The 18,886-nt window shown below is 41.6% G+C and overlaps 1 pseudogene; it reads left to right on the plus strand.

Moving 5' to 3' along the window:
* LOC102841254 overlaps positions 1-15,072 on the plus strand; it is a 125,500-nt pseudogene extending 110,428 nt beyond the window's left edge.
* The last annotated feature ends 3,814 nt before the right edge of the window (positions 15,073-18,886 follow it).

The raw sequence follows: 18,886 nt of genomic DNA on the forward strand, positions 1-18,886 counted from the left end.
CTCTCTCTCTCCTCTCTCTCTTCTCTCTCTCTCTTTCTCTCTCTCTCTGAGATGGAGTGGAAAGAAATAGCCTGCATTTATTTTTCTTGCAGTTTTCAAACTAGTGGTGCACCTTGTTTAAATAGAATGCAGATACTGGCTTCCTCTCTCTAAGCTGTGGTGTCTGGTTGTGTATCTCACACACAGAGAACGAACAGTTTCTGAAAAGCAGAACTGCATTTTCTGTTGATCTTGTTATTGTCTAGGCTTCTTTTTTTCTCCTTTGGGGAACCATGCTTCAAATATATAAATAGATGCTATTGGGTCATGGTATTGCGCTGCACGATAATGCGCTGGTCGGTGGTTCAAACTCAACAGCCACTCCTGGGAAACCCTATACAGGGTCGCTATGAGTCAGAACTGACTCGATGGCACTTCACACCAACAACAACATTGGGGCCTTCACATATCCCATCTTTCTTAAGGATTTGCAGAAGTGTTTCCTTAGGTAAGAAATCCTCTTTAGTCTTTCCTGAGCCCTATGGGGAACTGCGTGCTCTGATATATAAAATCCTTGAGAAGTTAAAGGTGTTTGGGAGGAAGGTCAAGCGGAGAGTGGACTCAGAGCAGCTGTGATTAAAAAAAAGATAGGCAAGTAGGGCATCTTACCTTTCTTTAAAATACCTAACGACTCCGAATCACGCCATTGTTTTTTACTTTATTACTTGGTCTACCTCCAGGACAATGAGGCAAGTCTGTGCTTGCATACGGACATTGTGCAACCGGACATATTGAATGTTTTCATAGTAGATGACTTCTTGTCCATATTTCAAATAGGGACTTGCTGTGGAAGTAACAGTCTAAAATAACCCCAATCCAGGTACACTCTTGTTTCCTGAGTCTCCTTGGAATTTATGGGTATTGGTTTCATTACACAGTCGTAAAAAGAGGCCTGGAAATACTGGTCAGACATCTTCTGGTTCAGGACTATAGTTACCAGTGTCAGGGGCTCTTGTGGGCTCCAAAGCTATAAAAGAATTCATATAAATAAAAGATAAATAGGTCAGAGTTAAAAGTTGCTAAAGACACAGTGATCAGATTATCCGAACAGAGTATAATCTGTGACGGTGTGAACCACATTAAGGTATAGACGTTGTGTGTGGAAAGAGAGGTGTGTGTGGGATTTGAAAAGAATGCAGAACACCTGCTCAAAGTGGCCCATAAATGGAGAAATACGATTATTAGAAACATATGGAAAGAAAGTATCAGAATCCTAGAGTTAATAAGCAGAAAGGGGTGGAGTCTCAGCTTCCCAGGACTGCTATAACAGAACAACTCGATGTGGGTGGCGTTAAAGAACCGAAATATATTTACTCACAGTTCTGGCGGCTGGAACTCTAAATGCAAGGGTGTCCACTGGGCTGTGGTCGGCCTGCTCTTGGGGGATATCCTTCCTTGTCTCTTTAGCTCCTGGGAATGGTGGGCATTGCTTGGCTCTGTAGAAGGATCCTCATATGCTGTCTTTCCCCTGTGTCTGTTTTGTCTGCTCTCCCTTTTATAAAACTCAAGAGGGATTTATAATTAGGATCCAACTGACTCCATTGTCACATTCTCAGCACAGGCATTACTTTTTTTCTTTTTTTAATGTGTTGCTTTTATTGAAAATATACATAGGGAAGCGTATGCTTATTCAAACATTTCTACATGCATCATTTAGAGACATTGATTACATCCCTAAAAGTGTGCAACCGTTCTCACCCTCCTTTTCTAAGATGGTCCTTCCTCGATAACATAAGCTTACTGTTCCTTATAGTTGTTGTTATTAAGTGCCTCGAGTCAGGAGTCAGTTCCAACTCACAGTGACCCTCCATAGGATCGCTGTAGTAACCCACAGAACCAAGCCAGGACTCCTACTGTCTTAGTTTCCTATTTAATCTTTCCAGTTACTACTGTCAATTGATCTTATGTATTGTTGTTAAGTGCTGTCGAATCGGTTATGACCCATGTGGTGGTGGTTATGTGCTGTGGAGTCGGTTCTGACTCATAGTGATCCTGTATATCTTTATGGGGGCAGAAAGCCCCATCTTTCTCTTGTGGAACGGCTGGTAGTTTTGAACTGCTGACCTTGAGGTCAGCAGGCCCACTACTAACTACTACACTACCAGAGCTCCTTTTCTGACCCATAGTGACCTTGTGTAGGGTTTCCAAGGAGCAGCTGGTGAGGTTGAACCACTGGCCTTGCAGTTCATACCAACTCTGGAGTCCATAACATTCACTCATAGTACCACACATAAAAGAGCATAACAAATGCTTGATGCAGGTATTTTGTTTTTTTAATTTTTAACTAGTTAAACTAAAGTATTCTGCAAGACCAATGACTTATTCATGGCAAATACCTTTTATTTATCAACATAAAAGACAACTATACATATGGACCTCACCAGATAAAATACACAGGAACCAAATTGACATCTGTGGGAAGAGATGGTGGAAAAGTTCGATATCATCAGCCAAAACAAAATTAGGGGCTGACCATGGAACTGACTATTAATTGCACATATGCAAATTAAGGACGAAGCTAAAGAAGATTTAAACAAATCCACAAGAGCCAAACTATGTCCTTGAACATAACCCACATGAATTTAGAGACCATCGCAATAACAGATTTGGTAAATCAGACACTAATGACTAAAGATCAGAAGAGCTGTGGGTTGACAACAAGAACACCATAGAGAAAGATAGCAAGAGGCCATTAAAGAGAGAGGAGAGAAAGAGAAGACCAAAATGGATGTCAGAAGAGACTGAAATTTGTTCTCTAGCATAAATATGCTAAAACAAATGGAAGAAACGAGGAAGTAAAAGAGCTGAATAGAACATTTCAAAGGACAGCTCAAGAAAACAAAGTATTATAATGAAATGTGCAAATACCAGGAGTTAGAAAAGCAAAAAGAAAGACCATTTTTTCAAGCTGAAAGAACTGAAGAAAAAATTCAAACTTTAAATTGCAATGCTGAAAGAATTTTTGAATAAAATATTGAATGATGCAGAAAGAAAGCATCAAAAGAAGATGGAAGGTATACACAGTTACTTTATGAAAAAGAAATGGTCGATGTTCAACCATCTGAAGAGTTAACATGTGATGAAGAGCTAATAGTGTAAAGGAATAAGTCCAAACTGCACTGAAAGCTTTGGTGAAAAACAAGGCTTTAGACAGATTGAAATGTTTCAACAAACTGAGGCAGCGCTGGAGGCATTCACGCATTTATGCCAAGACATTTAAAAGACAGCTACTGGGCCAACCAATTGGAAGAGATCCATATTTGTGCTCTATTCAAAGAGAGAGGTGACCCAATAGAATGCTGAAAATTTCAGACAATATCATTAATATCACATGCAGTTTGCTGAAGATAATCCAAAAATGGTTGCAACAGTACATCGACAGGGAACTGACAGAAATTTAAGCCAGTGTCAGAAGAGGATGTGGAACTAGGATATTAGTGGTGATATCAGATGGATTTTGGCTGAAAGCAAAGAACACCAGAAAGATGTTTTACTTGGGCTTTATTTACTATACAAAGGCTTTTGATTTTGTGGATCATGACAAGCTACAGATAACATTGCAAAGGCAGGGTATTCCAAAACACTTAATTGTGCTCATCAGGAATCTGTACATAGACCAAGAGACAGCTGTTACAACTGAAGGGGGGCGGATACTGAATTGCTTACAATCAGGAAAGCTGTGTGCCAGGATTGTATTCATTCTATCTATATGCTCAGTAGATAATCTGAGACATGGGATTATATAAAGAAAAATGTGGCATTGGGATTGGAGGAAGACTCACAACTTGTGAAATGCAGATAATACAACCTTGCTTGCTGGAAGTGATGTGAATTTAAAATACTGATGAAGATCAAAGACAAGTGTGGATTGCAACTCAATGTAAAGAAAACAATCCTTATAACTAGACCAGTAAATAACATAATGATAAATGGAGAAAAAGATAGACATTAAAGACTTCATTTTGCTTGGATTCACCATCAACACTCAATGGAAGCAGAAGTCAGGAAACCAAATGATGTACTGCGTTAGACAAATGTGCTATACAAAACCTCTTTAAAGTGTTGAAGAGCAAAGATACCAGTTTGAGGACTAAGGTTCGCCTTATCCAAGCCATGGGGTTTTCAGTAGCTTCATATGCTTGTGAAAATTGGACAGCAAATTAGGAAAACCGTAGAAGAATTGAAGAAGAATATTGCAAATATCATGGCCTGCCAGGAAAACAAATCTGTGTTGGAAGAAGTACAGCCAGAGTGCTTCTTAGAAGCCTGGATGGTGAGACTTTGTCTCTCATACTTTGGACATATTATCAGGAGGACCAGTCCCTGGAGAAGGATATCATGTTTGGTAAAGAAAAGATATTACCCTGAATGTGACTGATCTCGTCTGATCTCGGAAGCTAATTGGTTCTAGTTAGTACATGGATGAGAGACTGCCTGGGAATACTGGGGCTGTAGGCTTTTTGGAGCCCTGGTATGATGCTGTGGGATAAAGCACTAGACCACAAGGTGAGTTTGAACTACAAGGTCGGTTGTTTAAACTCACCAGCTGCTCCTTGGAAACCCTATACAGGGTCGCTATGAGTCAGTATCGATTCACTTAACAACACTTAACAGCAACAACAAAGTGGAGGATCAGCAAAAAAGAGGAAGACAGCCAACAAGATGGATTGGCACAGTGGCAGCAGCAATGGGCTCAAGTGTAATAGTTGTGAGACCAGGCAGTGTTTCATTCTGTTGTGTGTGCATCTCTATGAGTCAGATCTGACTTGATGGCACCTAACAACAGCAACAAAGCTAAAGTAATGTTTGGTTTTAAAAATTCAACATTACTTTTTGGGACACAATTCAATCCATAGTAGAAGATATGTGAAGAACCTAGTTCCCATTTTTTAAATAAAAGTTTAAATTTCTTCTCCCACTCTCTCAAGTTATCTGAATAAAGATGAAAGGAGAGCATATATCTTTATAGTAGGGCAGATCTGGGTTTTGCTTGGTTCTGCTGGGTCACTTTGCCCAAGTTCCTCAAAGCCTATCGGCTTGCCTGAAAATTAATGATAGTATTATATATATCATGTTTGTAGTTATGTCTGAGTGAAATCAATGGAGACAGTTTCAGGAACATGGTGGTTGGTTGTTGCTACTTGCTGTTGAGTTGGCTTCTGCTTATGGAGACCTTACTGTGTAACAGTGAAATACTGCCCTGTCCTGGGCCATGTTCATCATCTTTGACATGTATGAGTCCATTGTTGTAGCTCTTATGTCAATCCCAAACCGTCTCATTGAGGGTTTCCATCGCTTTCACTGACCTTCTACTTTACAAACAGGATGTCCTTTTCTAGCTTGTGGTCCTCCTGATGGCACATCCAAAGTAAGCAAGGTGAAGCTTTGTCACCCTTGCTTCCAAGGGAGCTTTCCAATTAGTGCTCAGTAAATAGAGGATTACTACAATTCTTACTTGTCAACCACTCTGGCCTCCTCAATATCTAATCACATCTGATAGTATATGTACATTCGTCTTGGCTGGGCTATGGCTAGAAATAATTTAGGAGGAGCTTTGGTGGTACCGTGAATTAAGAATTGGACTGCTAACCCCAAGGTTGTCAGTTCAAACCCTCCAGTTGCTTTGCAGTAGAAAGATGAGGCAGTGTACTCCCATAAAGATTTATGGTCTTGGAAATTCTGTGGAGCAGTTCTCCTTGTAGATGGCAGTGGATAACTTAGACATTAGCTACCCAAAATGGGGGAGGGGAGCCTACAAAGGCAAGAAGTGACTGGCTTACAAGCTTTCAAGAGGGAGCCTAGATCCAGAGGGTACACAGGAAGGTGAGGGTACACAGGAAGGTAGAATCTCCACTGAGTGATTTCCAATCTGTCTGGACGAGGCTGATGAAAGGAGATGGGGATAAGACTCTTGTGGTACAATAATGAATAATTGTTGTCAGGACTGACTGTGAGGGTTGGAAATGTAAAGGTAGATGTTTTGTAACAAAAGGAGGGGAGTGACTGAATTTGCAGTCCAGGAACAGAGGTCCCTGGGACCATCAGGAGGGAAAAGAGCAGAGTGCAGGACCCTACCCAGAGAAGCAATGACACCAGAGATGGAGGCAGAGATGATTATGTGAAGCGATGGAGAGGCTGAAGACTCTAGGCCCAGAGAGGGGGAGAGGCTGTGTGCTGATGACTGGGGGGTGGGGGTTGCAGGCTTGCAGGGTGTACCCTTTGGTTGTTTGATGAGGCATGGAGGGGATTATAATCATGCAATGATACGAAATACAATAGGATGAATGTAAAGCTAATGTTCTCCCATGTAAACTATCACATCATAGCACAATAAAAGCTTAAAAAAAAAAAAAAAAAAGATAATGGCATTTTTCCCACCTGTTTTGTGAAGTCGCCTTGTAAGTATTAACAATCAGCACCTGAAGTAAGTGAGTCACAGAAAAGACAATTTACAGAAAACCACCAAGTTTGGTTTACAGAAAACCATAAGTTAGAGATGGCTGTGAAAGAGTAATTTAACGTATCTTTTGGGACATGTTTTCTACTCTAATAGCAAACGAAATGACTTCTAATGAAAAGGTCCGCTGAAAGATCTTAGATTTAGTAAAGCCTGGCACTGTAGGATAAGCACTGGTTCAAACCCACCAGCCTCCCCTCAGAAAGGGTCATTATGAGTCAGAAATGACTGGACCCCACTTAACAACAATAATGCTTTAATTCCATGGATTTTCTACTATCCCAAATACGGTGTAACCTTAACCATAGCATATAAATGATCACTTAAAAAAAAAAAAGAGTCAGCAACCGTTTTTGTAAAGTTTTGTACAACTAATCTCTAATGTACTATTTTATGATCCTGGATTATTTTGCTTGCCAAATTCTGAATGAGGATTTGTAAATGATGGAGATTACTGACCAGAGCTGAAGTAATACAGAATCCATACTATTGTATGAAATATTGATCCTATGAGGTTCTTCTCTGAAATACTAGAGAGGTGGTTATTCAAGGTTTGGCAAAATAGAAAAGAAAACTCTGCTTTTAAAATTATGATGCATTTTTTTTTTATCGAACTAATGAAGTATTTTGTGACTTTTAAAGAGTGTTGAAAGGTATTTTATAGATAAATTTATTTTGAACTCTTCATATTTATATTTTATTCAATATTTTTAAGAACTTGTTATGTGCCGTGGAGTCAGTTCCGACTCCTAGCGACCCTGTACAGGGTTTCCGAGGATGTTAGTCTTTATGGGAGCAGAAAGCTTTGTCTTTGTCCCACAGAACAGCTGGTAGTTTCAAACTGCTGACTGTGAAATTAGCAGCCTGATTCATAACCACTACGCTACCAGAGCTCCTTTTAGAATTTCGTTATCTAAAAATTATGCACCACCATACTTTTGTTGGAATCTCTATAATACATTTTCTTTTGTCACATACAAGTTCTTGGAAAGGTAAGCGTTATCAGTTTAATCCGTTTTCATTTTCACCCATTCATTGTCAGTGCCTAATTAAAATCATTTTTTTATGTTCACTGTCTAAGTTATAAACAACATACTCTACATATTTTGCATAAAAACCCCACCACCCTATAAAATATAGACTGCATTAATCATATTTGGAATTTACATAGCATCTCTAATTTAAGAAATTCCCGAAGTTTTGAAATTATTCTTTCATTAGTTCTCACAACATTGTTTCAGGACGGGATGGAGGAACTGCAACAGTCGAAGGATTAATTGAGAAAATGCATCTCAGAAATTTAACTCAGCACAGGCTCAATGCAGAGTGAGCACTTAATAAATTGTTGTTGTTGTTAAGAGCCGTCGAGTCGATTCCGACCTATAGCGACCCTGTATAGGGTTTCTGAGGAGCAGCAGTTGGTTAGTTTGAATCACCCACCTTGCAGGTCGAACAGCTTTGCAGTCTGGCGCATTAACCCACAGTGCCATACCAGCACTCACTTAATAAATTAGCTGCCACAAATTAGAGTCCTGGTGGGGCACTGTGGGTTAATGCACCAGACTATAAAGCCGTTTGACCTGCAAGGTAGGTGGTTCAAGCTCACCAGCAGCTCTTGGAAACCCTATGCAGGGTCACTATCGGTCGGAATCGACTTGATGGTACTTAACAACAGTAACAACTGCCACTGTAAACTTTCTGGAGGAGCCATAAGTCTTAACCACCACTTGGCTGTCTGTTTGTCCTACTCTGGTGGCTTGCATGTTGCTGGAAGTTATGCCAACGGTATTTTAAATACCAGCAGAGTTGCCCATAGCGGACAGGTTTCAGTTGAGATTACAAACTAAAACAGACTAGGAAGAAGGAGAGACGGACTACCTCTGAGTGTCTGGCCACTGAAAACCTTAAGAATAGCGGTGGGACACTATCAGAAAGCACCAGAATATTGAATATTGAAACATGATGAAGAGCGTCAGATTATTGTCAGCTATAGTGCTGAAAGATGTGCTTTTCAGGTTGGAAGTCACTCAAAATATGACTGGGGAAGAACTGACTCCTAAAAGTAAAGTGGACCATGATGATGCTAATGTAATAAAGCTTTTGTAATAGACCTTCATTTATTGATGGAGCATGACTTAAAATGAGGAGGAACAACTGTAAACATCCATTAATAATTGGGACATTGAACGTACGAAGTATGAATCTAGGAAAATTGTAACTTGTCAAAATGAAATAGAATGCATAAACATCAATATCCTAATCATTAATGAGCTGAAGAGAACTGGTATTAGCCATTTTGACTCCGACAATCATATGGTTTACTATTCTGGGAATGACAAATTGAAGAGGAATGACTTAACATTTATCATCAAAAAGAACTTTTATCATCAACAAGATCTGTCTTGAAGTACAATGCTATCTGTGATAGAATAATATCTATATGCTTACAAGGAAGACAAGTTAATATCGGTTATCCAAATTTACAAACCAACCACTAAAGACAGTGATGATGAAGTTTAAGAATTCTACCAACTCGGCGGTTCAAACTCAACAGCTGCTCATCAGAAATCCTATGCAGTGTTGCTGTGAGTTGGAATGACTCAATGACATGTAACAACAACAACAACTTCTGTCTGAAATTGATCAAATATGGAATCAAGATGTATTGATAATTACTGGTGATTGGAATGCCAAGTTTGGAAACAAAGAGCAAGGATCAGTTTTTGGAAGCATGGCCTTGGTGATAGAAATGATGCTGGATTGAATTTTGCAAGACCTATTACTTACTCATTGCAAATACCTATTTTAAACACACAAAAGATGCATATACACATGGACCTCACCAGATGGAATACATTGAAATCAAATTGACTATATCTTGGGGATATACATCAGTGGAAAAGCTCCATATCATCAGCCAAAACCAAGCCAGGTTAATTGATCATAATGCAAATTCTGGATGAAGCTGAAGAAAATTAAAACAATTTCATGAAAGTCAATATATGACCTTGGTCATAATCCCACCTGAATTTAGAGAGCATCTCAAAAATAGATTTGATGCATTAGACATTAATGACCGAAGACCAGAGAATAATGAGATGGCATAAAAAATATCATACAGGAAGAAAGCAAAAGATCATTAAGAAGACAAGAAAGAAGGAAAAGACCAAAATGGATGTCAGAGGAGATTCTGAAACTTGCTCTCCAGCATAGAGATGCTAAAGCAAATGGAAGAAATGAGGACATAAAACAGTTGCACAGAAATTTCAAAGAGCATCTCAAGAAAAGAATGAAATGCACAAAGACCTGAAGTTCAGAAACCAAAAAGGAAGCAAATGCTTTTTTCAAGCTAAGAGAACAGAAAGAGGTGGGGGAAAAAAATCAAGCCTCTGATTGCAATATTAAAGGATTCTCTGGCAACATATTGAATGATGCAGAAGCATCAAAAAAAAAAAAAAAAAAAAAAAAAAAAAAAAAAAAAGGAAGAACTACATAGAGACACTGTACCAGAATGAAATAGTTGATAATTCAGCCATTTCAAGAGAGCATATGATCAATAGCCAATGATACTGAAGGAAGAAGTCCAAGGTACATTGGAGGCATTGGAAAAGAACAAGCCTCCGGGAACTGATGGAATAAAAATTGAAATCTTTGAACAAACTGAGGCACCACTGGAGACACTCTTCTCTGCCAAGAAATTTGGAAGACGACTACCTGGTCAATTGATAGGAAGAGATCCATATTTGTGCCCATTCCAAAGAGAGGTGATCCAGTAAAATGAGGAAATAATCAGGGTTATAATTGCTGACGTTGTGTGGATCTTGGCTGAAAGCAGAAAGATGTTAATTTGTGTTTTATTTACTATGCGGAGGCTTTCTACTGTGTGGATCATGGCAAGCTATGGATAACATTGAGTTAATGGGTATTCCAGAACATTTAATTATGTTCATGAGCAACCTGTCCATAGACCACAAGGCAGTCATTCGAACAAGACAAGGGGACACCGAATAGTTTAAAATCCGGACAGGTGTGTGCCAAGGTTGTTGTATTCTTTCACCATACTTATTCAATCTGTATGATGAGCAAATAATCCTAGAAACTGGCTTTTATGAAGAATATAGCATCAAGTTTGGGGGAAGACCCATTAACAACCTAAGATATGATACAACCTTGCTTGCTGAAAGCAAAGAGAACTTAAAATACTGGTGAAGATCCAAAATCACAGCCTTTAATATGGGTGTTATCTAATCACAATGAGATGGGAGTTTTAAGAGAGAATGTCCCATCCCTTTATGATAAAATAGAATGCTAAAATATATCCATATATTACCCATATTCCTTCCAGTTCTCCAGCAGAGGTAGATTCTCAAACTGGCCTGATTCTCTATGGGTATGCTTACAACTAAGTTCTGTGGGGAGAGTCAGGGATACTAAGGAAGATTGGAAAGATGTTTGAACTTTTAACTGAGGATAAATTGTTGGCTTTTGGCTGACTTCTAATCACAATTCTCTTACCTCACTTAACTGATTGCATCTAATAACAAATTTCTTACCTTATTCAAGGTACTTTGGATCAAGTTTTGAATTCTCCCATGGAAACATTTAAAAGCAAACAAGCAAGCAGAGATTTTATAGATGCAAACTTTAAAAAAATTTGTGATGAAGATATGCATAACAAAACATAACCAATTCAACAGTTTCTGCAAGTATACCACTGTGACATTAGACAGAGACTCCTTTAAGGAGTTTTCCAAAAACTACAGTTTTCCCTCTATTGCAGTGTTTCTTGGAAAGAGTACATGTTCTTGTAGAACCAAACTGAAACACACCCAACACATAAATAGAAAGTGTCATTACTGGGTGATATTAAAATCTCCTGGTTTGTTAGGGATTTCCCAAAACACTTTTTTATAAGAGAATGAAACCAAATTCTGATAGTGGAGAATACCACAACAGAATTAAATACTAACTATCATTCAAGTCATGGGTTTTCCCAGGCAAGTTGCTGTGTAAAGACTTAAAACTGCAGCAAACTTCAAAAGCTGACTGGCTCAGCCACCTATTTGTTGTTTTTAAGTGCCATCAAGTCTGTTGGAACTCATAGCGACCCTGTACAGAGTCTCTAAGGAGCAACTGTTGGGTTTGAACCACCGGCCTTGTGGTTTGCAGTCCAGTGCTGATCCTACAGCACCACACCAGGAGTCCTCAACAGTCTTTAATTTCCAGATAATACATAGGCTGCTTCAAGTGCTTCAGAAAATCTTATTTTTTATGCACATGGCCCTTTCCATTAGGGAGCGGATACAACTTACAATAAAAATGAAAATAAGTTCATTGGTTCTTGAGAAGGAAATTATGTACAAAAAGAGCTCTGATTGGATAAATTTAATTCTGCGCTTCCTAGCAGCCAAAAGGAAAACAAATAATAGGGTAAAACCGGTTTTTGAGGTGTAACAAATAGCTTTCAGATTGGCAATTGGCTGCTGTCAATTATTAGCAATTGGCAGACTTTTAAAAAAAATGTTTCTAGATCCTCTTTCCGTAATGAAAAAGTATGGACAATAAGAATCTAGAAGAACACTAGGGGATTCTAGGAGATAAGTATGTGAAGGGAAATTGAATGTAAATGAAAATGCCTGGCACAATAGTTTACATTATCAAACAAAAAATATCTTTGCTAAGCCAGTAAACCAGACAATGTTTCATTGGACTTACTCCCTCCAGATCCATGAAGTCTGGAACATAGAGACCATAGCACATGTTTATTGAACAAAAGGAAGAAAGAACAGTTCCCAGATGTTTTCTCTTTAAGCTTGAGCAAATATTTGATTGGCATTTTAGTTTTCTAGTGGGCCTGTAACAGAAATAGCACAAACGGACAACTTCACCAGACAAATTTGTTGGCACACAGTTTAGGAGGGGAAGACTTTCTCTCTGTGTCAGGTGTAGGGGAAGGTCCTTGTTTCCTTTCAACATCTGTGGGAGTCCTTGAGCTCTCCAAGCATCTTGGCATCAATTTTCCTCTGGGTCCAAAGGATGTCTTCCGTTCCCAGCTCTTCTTTCTTGGTGGTACTGAGTCCCTCCTTTCTGCTCACTTGTCTCCTTTTATCTCTTGCAAGATAAAAGGTAACACAGTTATGATCTGATTAAGGGTATTGCATTCCACTCTAATCCCCTTATCAGTGACTGGTTGATAACTTCAGATCACATCACAGGGAATGATTATATCATATAACTGCCAAGTGGCATTGCTGCATAGGTAACTGCCACACCACTGAGAATCATGGTCTTGTCAAGTTGACACATACTTTGAGAGCTGGCTTCATTCATTCCTTCAACAAATAATGAATGTCACAGTTCAAGCAGCCAAGAGGGTCTCATGCAGATAGACTGTGGTGCTAAGAACTTCCAGTTCTCAATGAGCCTCAACATTGCCTAGCAATCATGCTGTAATTTATGAGAACAAATTCTCCCATCCTGCCCAATGCTATTTAAAGCCTCCCTCAATCTCCACACCTTTAATTCTTCACTTGTCAGAGGTGAGCTCTATGAAGTATTGCCTAAACTTTCTCAGATTAGGTTCTCCTTTAGAGCTGAGGGTCCCTGGTTGTACTGGTGGTTGTATTGGGCTGCTGACTGAAAGATGGCTGTTTGCATTCACCAACAGCTCGGTGAGGGAAAGATGAGGGCAGTCTCCTTCTGTAAAGACTTATGCCTTGTAAACCTAGTGTGGGACTCCTGCTGTGGTGTTGTTGGATCAGCACTGGACTGCGAACCTCAAAGTTGGCAGTCAAATTCACCAGCTGCTCCTCGGAACCGACTCAGCGACACTTAACAACAAACCTAGTGTGGTGCTGTAAAATAAGCACTGCACTGTTGGTGTGGTGCTGTGGGTTAATGCGCTGGACTGCAAAGTAGATTTGAACTGCAAGGTCGGCAATTCAAGCTCACCAGCTCCTCCTGGGAAACCCTACATAGGGTCGCTGTGGGTTGGAACCAACTTGACAGCATAGCAGTAGCTATGCATCAGTTTGGTGGTTCAAACCCACCAGTTGCTACTTGGAAACCCTATACAGGGGTGCTATGTGTTGAAACAACTCAACAGCACTAAACAACTAACCCTGTGGGTCGATTCTACTCTGTCCTTAGAGTCACTGTGAGCCAGAACCGACGGGAAAGCAGTAGGTTTATCTATCGTTTGGGCACAAGGATTAAGAGCTGGTAGCATAGTGGATTAACAGCTGGGTTGCTAATCATTAAATTAGTAGTATGTATCTGTCAGCAGCTCTGATAAAGATGAGGCTTTCTGCTCTCGTCAAGATTCACAGCCTTGGAACCCTATGCAGGGTAGCTATGGGTTGGAACCCAGTCGTGGCACACAATTACCATAGTCTGTGCACAGCCGAATAAAGTCCTGGCAATTAGCTTCTGAAAAGATCGGTCAATAAAATCATGTGGAGCACAGTTATACTTTGCAACACATGAATAAGAATCACTCCCTTGCCAGCCCCCTTGTTTTTGTGAGAATTTCTGACTCCATGCTTCCTTTTTCTTCATGGCATATATCACAGCTACAAATTTATATATATTCATATATTTATTTGATTAATACCCGTGGCTGGCTCCCAGGCTGAGGTGCGAACTTTCGGGGTTCTTGGCACATGGTAGGTGCTCAGTCAGGTCTTGTTAATTAATCAAGAGAAAGGCTTGTGCACTAGGAAAACAAAGGCCCTCTAAACTTCCCAGGAGCTGAAGCTCCCCATCCTGGGTCTCAGTAACGAAATCTCAGTTCCGTTTCGCAAAGTGGACTTTGTAACTGTTGTTTTGGAGGGCGTAACTTCACCCCTTTACAACAGCAACAAAACAAAACAAAGCTCTGAAGCTGCCCTAAAATCTTTTCTTGGCTTAGAGACACGGATTGCAGTTGTGGCTCAAGCTCCAAAGCACAGCCTGGGATAAACCCTGTAAATATCCGCCAGGGGTGTAGTCGGTCTTGCCAGCAGGAGTCTGCGCCGGGACTGCCCCTTCTCATTTCTCCCGCGCGAAACCTGGTTGGACTGCTCCACTCCCTCTCTCCGCTGCAGGGGGGAGCCCAGTGCCCCCACACTGTTAGCAGCCCTGGCCGCGCCCAAATGCAGCCCCTATCTTGTGCCGCCTGAGAAGTTAAATTCCCTGCCAGCGAAGTTGAGTTCTCGGTTGGCGTCTCTGGGCATAATGAGCCTGCGTCGAGTGGGCAGCGGAGAGTACTCCCCCTGTCCCGGGCGCTCAGTGCGCCTCTCCTTCGGCCCGCCAGAGCTCTGAGCCGAGTGCGCTGGCTGCGCGGCCGCTGGGCGTTATTGGTGCGCTGGGCCCGTGGTGAGCCAGGCTCCTGTGGCCGCGTGCTAGGAGGAGGCTGGAGCCCAGTTGGGAAGAATGGAGTTGGCGACTCGCTCCCAGGTGAGGGTCCAGCTGCCCGCTCGTTGCGGACGCACCCACGGCGGCCTGCCTTCCTTTTGCACCCTGGCCGCCTCGCCACCTGGGTTGGAAAGGCGGCCCTTGGCTGCGGCGCGGTGTATCGGGCGCGCTCCGTCCTGTGAACTCTGGAGCGGATGCGCCTTGCAGGTGTGCGTGCGCTGTGGGTCACATTTGTGCCACCGGACTGTGAGGGTCGGGCGCCCGCGCCTTCGGCCTACTGGGCACTCTGCCTCCCCATATGTAGGTGACCAGGGGTCGTTGGCCCCGGGCCACTGTGGCCACGGATCCTAAGTGAGGACAAGTTTCGAGGGAGGTGGAGAATGGGAGACCGCTGGGGTGCAGTGGCCGTGTTTGCAACGTTTGGGGGGCACAAGGGCCTTTTTGTTGCCCTCCCCACCACTTGTATGGGGCTTTAGCCCAGAGATAATGAAGTTTAAATGTAACTTTTCCAAAATCATAGTTTAGAGTCAGATAAGTCCAACCCCGATAATGTAACTTAAAAAGAATTGCTTAGTTGATTGTTCTAGAACTTTTATAAATGTGTTCAAGGCATTTGTAACACGTGGGGAAATGGTAACATCAGAAGGCCAAGTTAAAAACTAACCAAAATCCTATACCATATTCACAACCCGACTTCAGTTATGCATTACTCTACTACCTAGCTAAAAGAAGATCTCATTAATTGTAATTTCCCCAAATATTACCATAGGTGTTGAGATTGTGATTCAGTTTTTCTTTCTTGTTTTTAAAAAGATTGTTTGCCTATTTTCCTAATGACGACCAGACATTTTATATTCAGTGATACGCAGTGCAAACTTTTGCAAACGAACTAAAAATAAAACTTTTAGAAAGGGAAGGAAGCAACCACGCTGCTCCTTTTGGGGCCTGACAAATGCTTTGTACAAGAGTTGGGTTTTTCTTTTGTGACTCACTGCTTCCTGCTTACCTTTGGCTGGCGTTTACCTCTTCACCTGGTTGCTGGGCCCCAGAGAGGGAGAGGCGGAGTCTCCACATTGGAAGACTGGGAGCTCCGTTCTCTTGCACTCAGCACCCGAGTGCAGTTGGCCCAGCTACCTTAGTGGACTTGATGCTCGACCTTTGAACGCTGTCACCAATCTGAATCCGGCGGCAAATCAAAGTCTGAGGTGCTAACAGTTGTTTGCCTTGGCCATGTATTCACTTGGAAAGACTTACTGAAAATAGGCGTTGGAGAAAATCTGCTGTTACGAATGAGAAAGAGTACTTAAAAGATTTCTCCAGTGGGGGAAAGTATGAAAGGAAAACAGGCATGCAACCCTTAAGAGGACAGACAGAAATAGGGCCAGGTTTGGTTATTTTGCTGCATGACCACAAAGCAAAATTTTTCTGTATGGAGTTTCAGACTCCCTATAAATTTCATCAGAAAATCTCGCTTGGTAATAAATATGTCACTCCACAGTGTCCCTGAAAATGTTTTAGAAATGGCAATTTTACTGTCAAATAATGAGGTTAATTTTTGGTGGTTCTGAAATGCTAAATAAGCTATATGATGAGGGGGGTAATCCACAAATTATATCCAACCTATTATGCACCAATTAGGACAATTACTATGTATATGGAAGATGATCACGTTTCATCCCCTCCCCCCCTTTCTAAAGACCTCCTAATTGGCAGTACAAATTAAGATGTGTGATGATTTTTCCAGTGGAATGTTCCTGTTCATCATAATTTAAATGTGAATGTTTTGTAGTCTCCTTTAAATTAGGGGAGAATGGTTCTGTGGGGTGGACAGGTGATGGCAGATATGAGTACTTAATGAACATTTCAGGCGCAGCAAGATGTTAAATTCCTGTGGTTCTTCCCATTCTCCAGCCTTATGAATAAAGCAGTAGATGAACTGCCTGAAGCGATTGATAAATACTGTTCAGTTTACTGTGAGTGGGTTTTAATCTCATACAGTAAATATACTTTCATCTCTTGGAAATCACAGAGCTGGAGGGATCTCAACAAAGTAGCTTAGAATTTATGTTAGGAGAGACCTCATGTAATCTCTGAACTCCTTTCTAACCTTCTGCTTTCTTGGGACCCCACCAGTGTGTAAGATTTGGTGTCATGTGACAGTGATTACTCCGCCCGAGGGTATCTGTGGCGGTTCTGTAGTGCAGCTCACAGGAGCTGGAGACAGGCTGTCTCAAACTTTCTGGAGAAACTGGGAGGTTCTGAATGTATTGTCCTTTTTTTTTTTTTTTGATCTCAAGGAAATGGGTGCTAAATGCTCCCTTGAGTATGCATGGAGCATGCCGCCTAAGGGGTGGAGGTAGGTGCCATCAAGTCAGCTCAGACTCATGCTGACCTTTGTATTGTTGTTAGGTCCTGTGAGTTGGGTCCGACTCCTAGCGAACCTACACACAACCTACACACAACCGTCCTGTGCCATCCTCACAAATGCTGTTTGCTGCCACCGTGTCAGTCCATCTTTTGTGGGTCTTCTTTTTCCTTTGACCCTCCATTTTATCACACATGTCCTGCTCCAGGGACCGATCCCTCCTGATAACAAAGCCTCCTGGCTTCTAAGGATCACTTGGGCTGAACTTCGTCAAAAGCAGATTTACTTGTTCTTCTGGCTGTCCACGGTGCTTCTAATATTGTTCTCCAACACCATAACTTAAATGTATCGATTTTTCCACCATCTTCCTTATTCATTGTCCAGCTTTCACATGCATATGAAGGGATGGAAAATACCATGGCTTGTATAACAGAACTAACTGTTGCCTGGTTCTCTTGTTGTGGGTTTTGTGCCTGTCCATCTCACTGAGGGTTTCCCTGATTTTTGCTGGCCCTCTACTTTACCAAACATAATGTCTGTTTCTAGGGATTGGTCTTTCCCGAGGACGTGATCAAAGTAAGCAACAGGGAAGTTTCACCATCTTTGCTTCCAAAGAGCATTTTGACTTTTCTATTAAAACTGATAGGCTCTTTTTTTCAGGCAGTTATCTAGCTTACGGAACAGAGGGGATTTCCTTTTTGGTGTGAACCTTGTCTCTACAAAATGCACCCATCTGATCCTAGTCCTGTAGCTTAAAATGTGTGACCAGAGGGCCTGAAGCCAGTCACTGAGGGAATTGGTTGCAATTTCTGGCAAGTAGTCACAGTGATTGACTGCTTTATTAATATTGTGTTTAAAAGGCCACTTGATTGTTTTTTCATATAGTACTATCACACTCAAGGAGCTCTGGTAGCGTAGTGGTTACGAATCGAGCTGCTAACCTCAGAGTCAGCAGTTCGAAACTACCAGCAGTTCCGTGGGACAAAGATGAGGCTTTCTGCTCCCATAAAGATTTACAGCCTTGGAAACCCTGTACAGGGTCGCTATGAGTCGGAACTGACTCCATGGCACATAACAACAACTATCATATCCGGAGTCCTGCTATGGCTCAGTTGGTTAATGCGCTGGATTGCAAAGTCGTTTGAACCACAGGGTTGACAGTTTAAGCTCACCAGGCACTCCTAGGGTTGCTAGGGTCGCTATGGGTTGGAACTCAACGGCACTAAACAGCACACATTATCACATCTATATTGCTGCTTTTTATCGATTATGAATCATGGGGGACCCCAGGTAAACAGAATGTGGTGGTGGTTATGTGCTGTGGAGTTGGTTTCAACTCAGCCACCCTGTATAGGGTTTCCGAGACTGTAAATCTGTACGGGAGCAGAAAGCCTCATCTTTCTCCTGTGGAATGACTGGTAGTTTTCGAACTGCTGACCCTGAAGTTAACAGCTTACGCTACCAGAGCTCCTTGTATACTGAGTGTTGTTGTTGTTAAGTGCTGTCGAGTCAGTTCTGATTCATAGTGACCCTGTATGGGGTTGCCCAGGAGTGGCTGGTGAGGTTGAACCTCTGACCTTGCAGTCCAGTGCATTAATCCGCAGTACCACACCAGGACTCCTTGTATGCCG

This window comes from Chrysochloris asiatica, unplaced genomic scaffold (assembly GCF_000296735.1).
Source record: "Chrysochloris asiatica unplaced genomic scaffold, ChrAsi1.0 scaffold00006, whole genome shotgun sequence".
In the NCBI taxonomy this organism is placed as follows: domain Eukaryota; kingdom Metazoa; phylum Chordata; class Mammalia; order Afrosoricida; family Chrysochloridae; genus Chrysochloris; species Chrysochloris asiatica.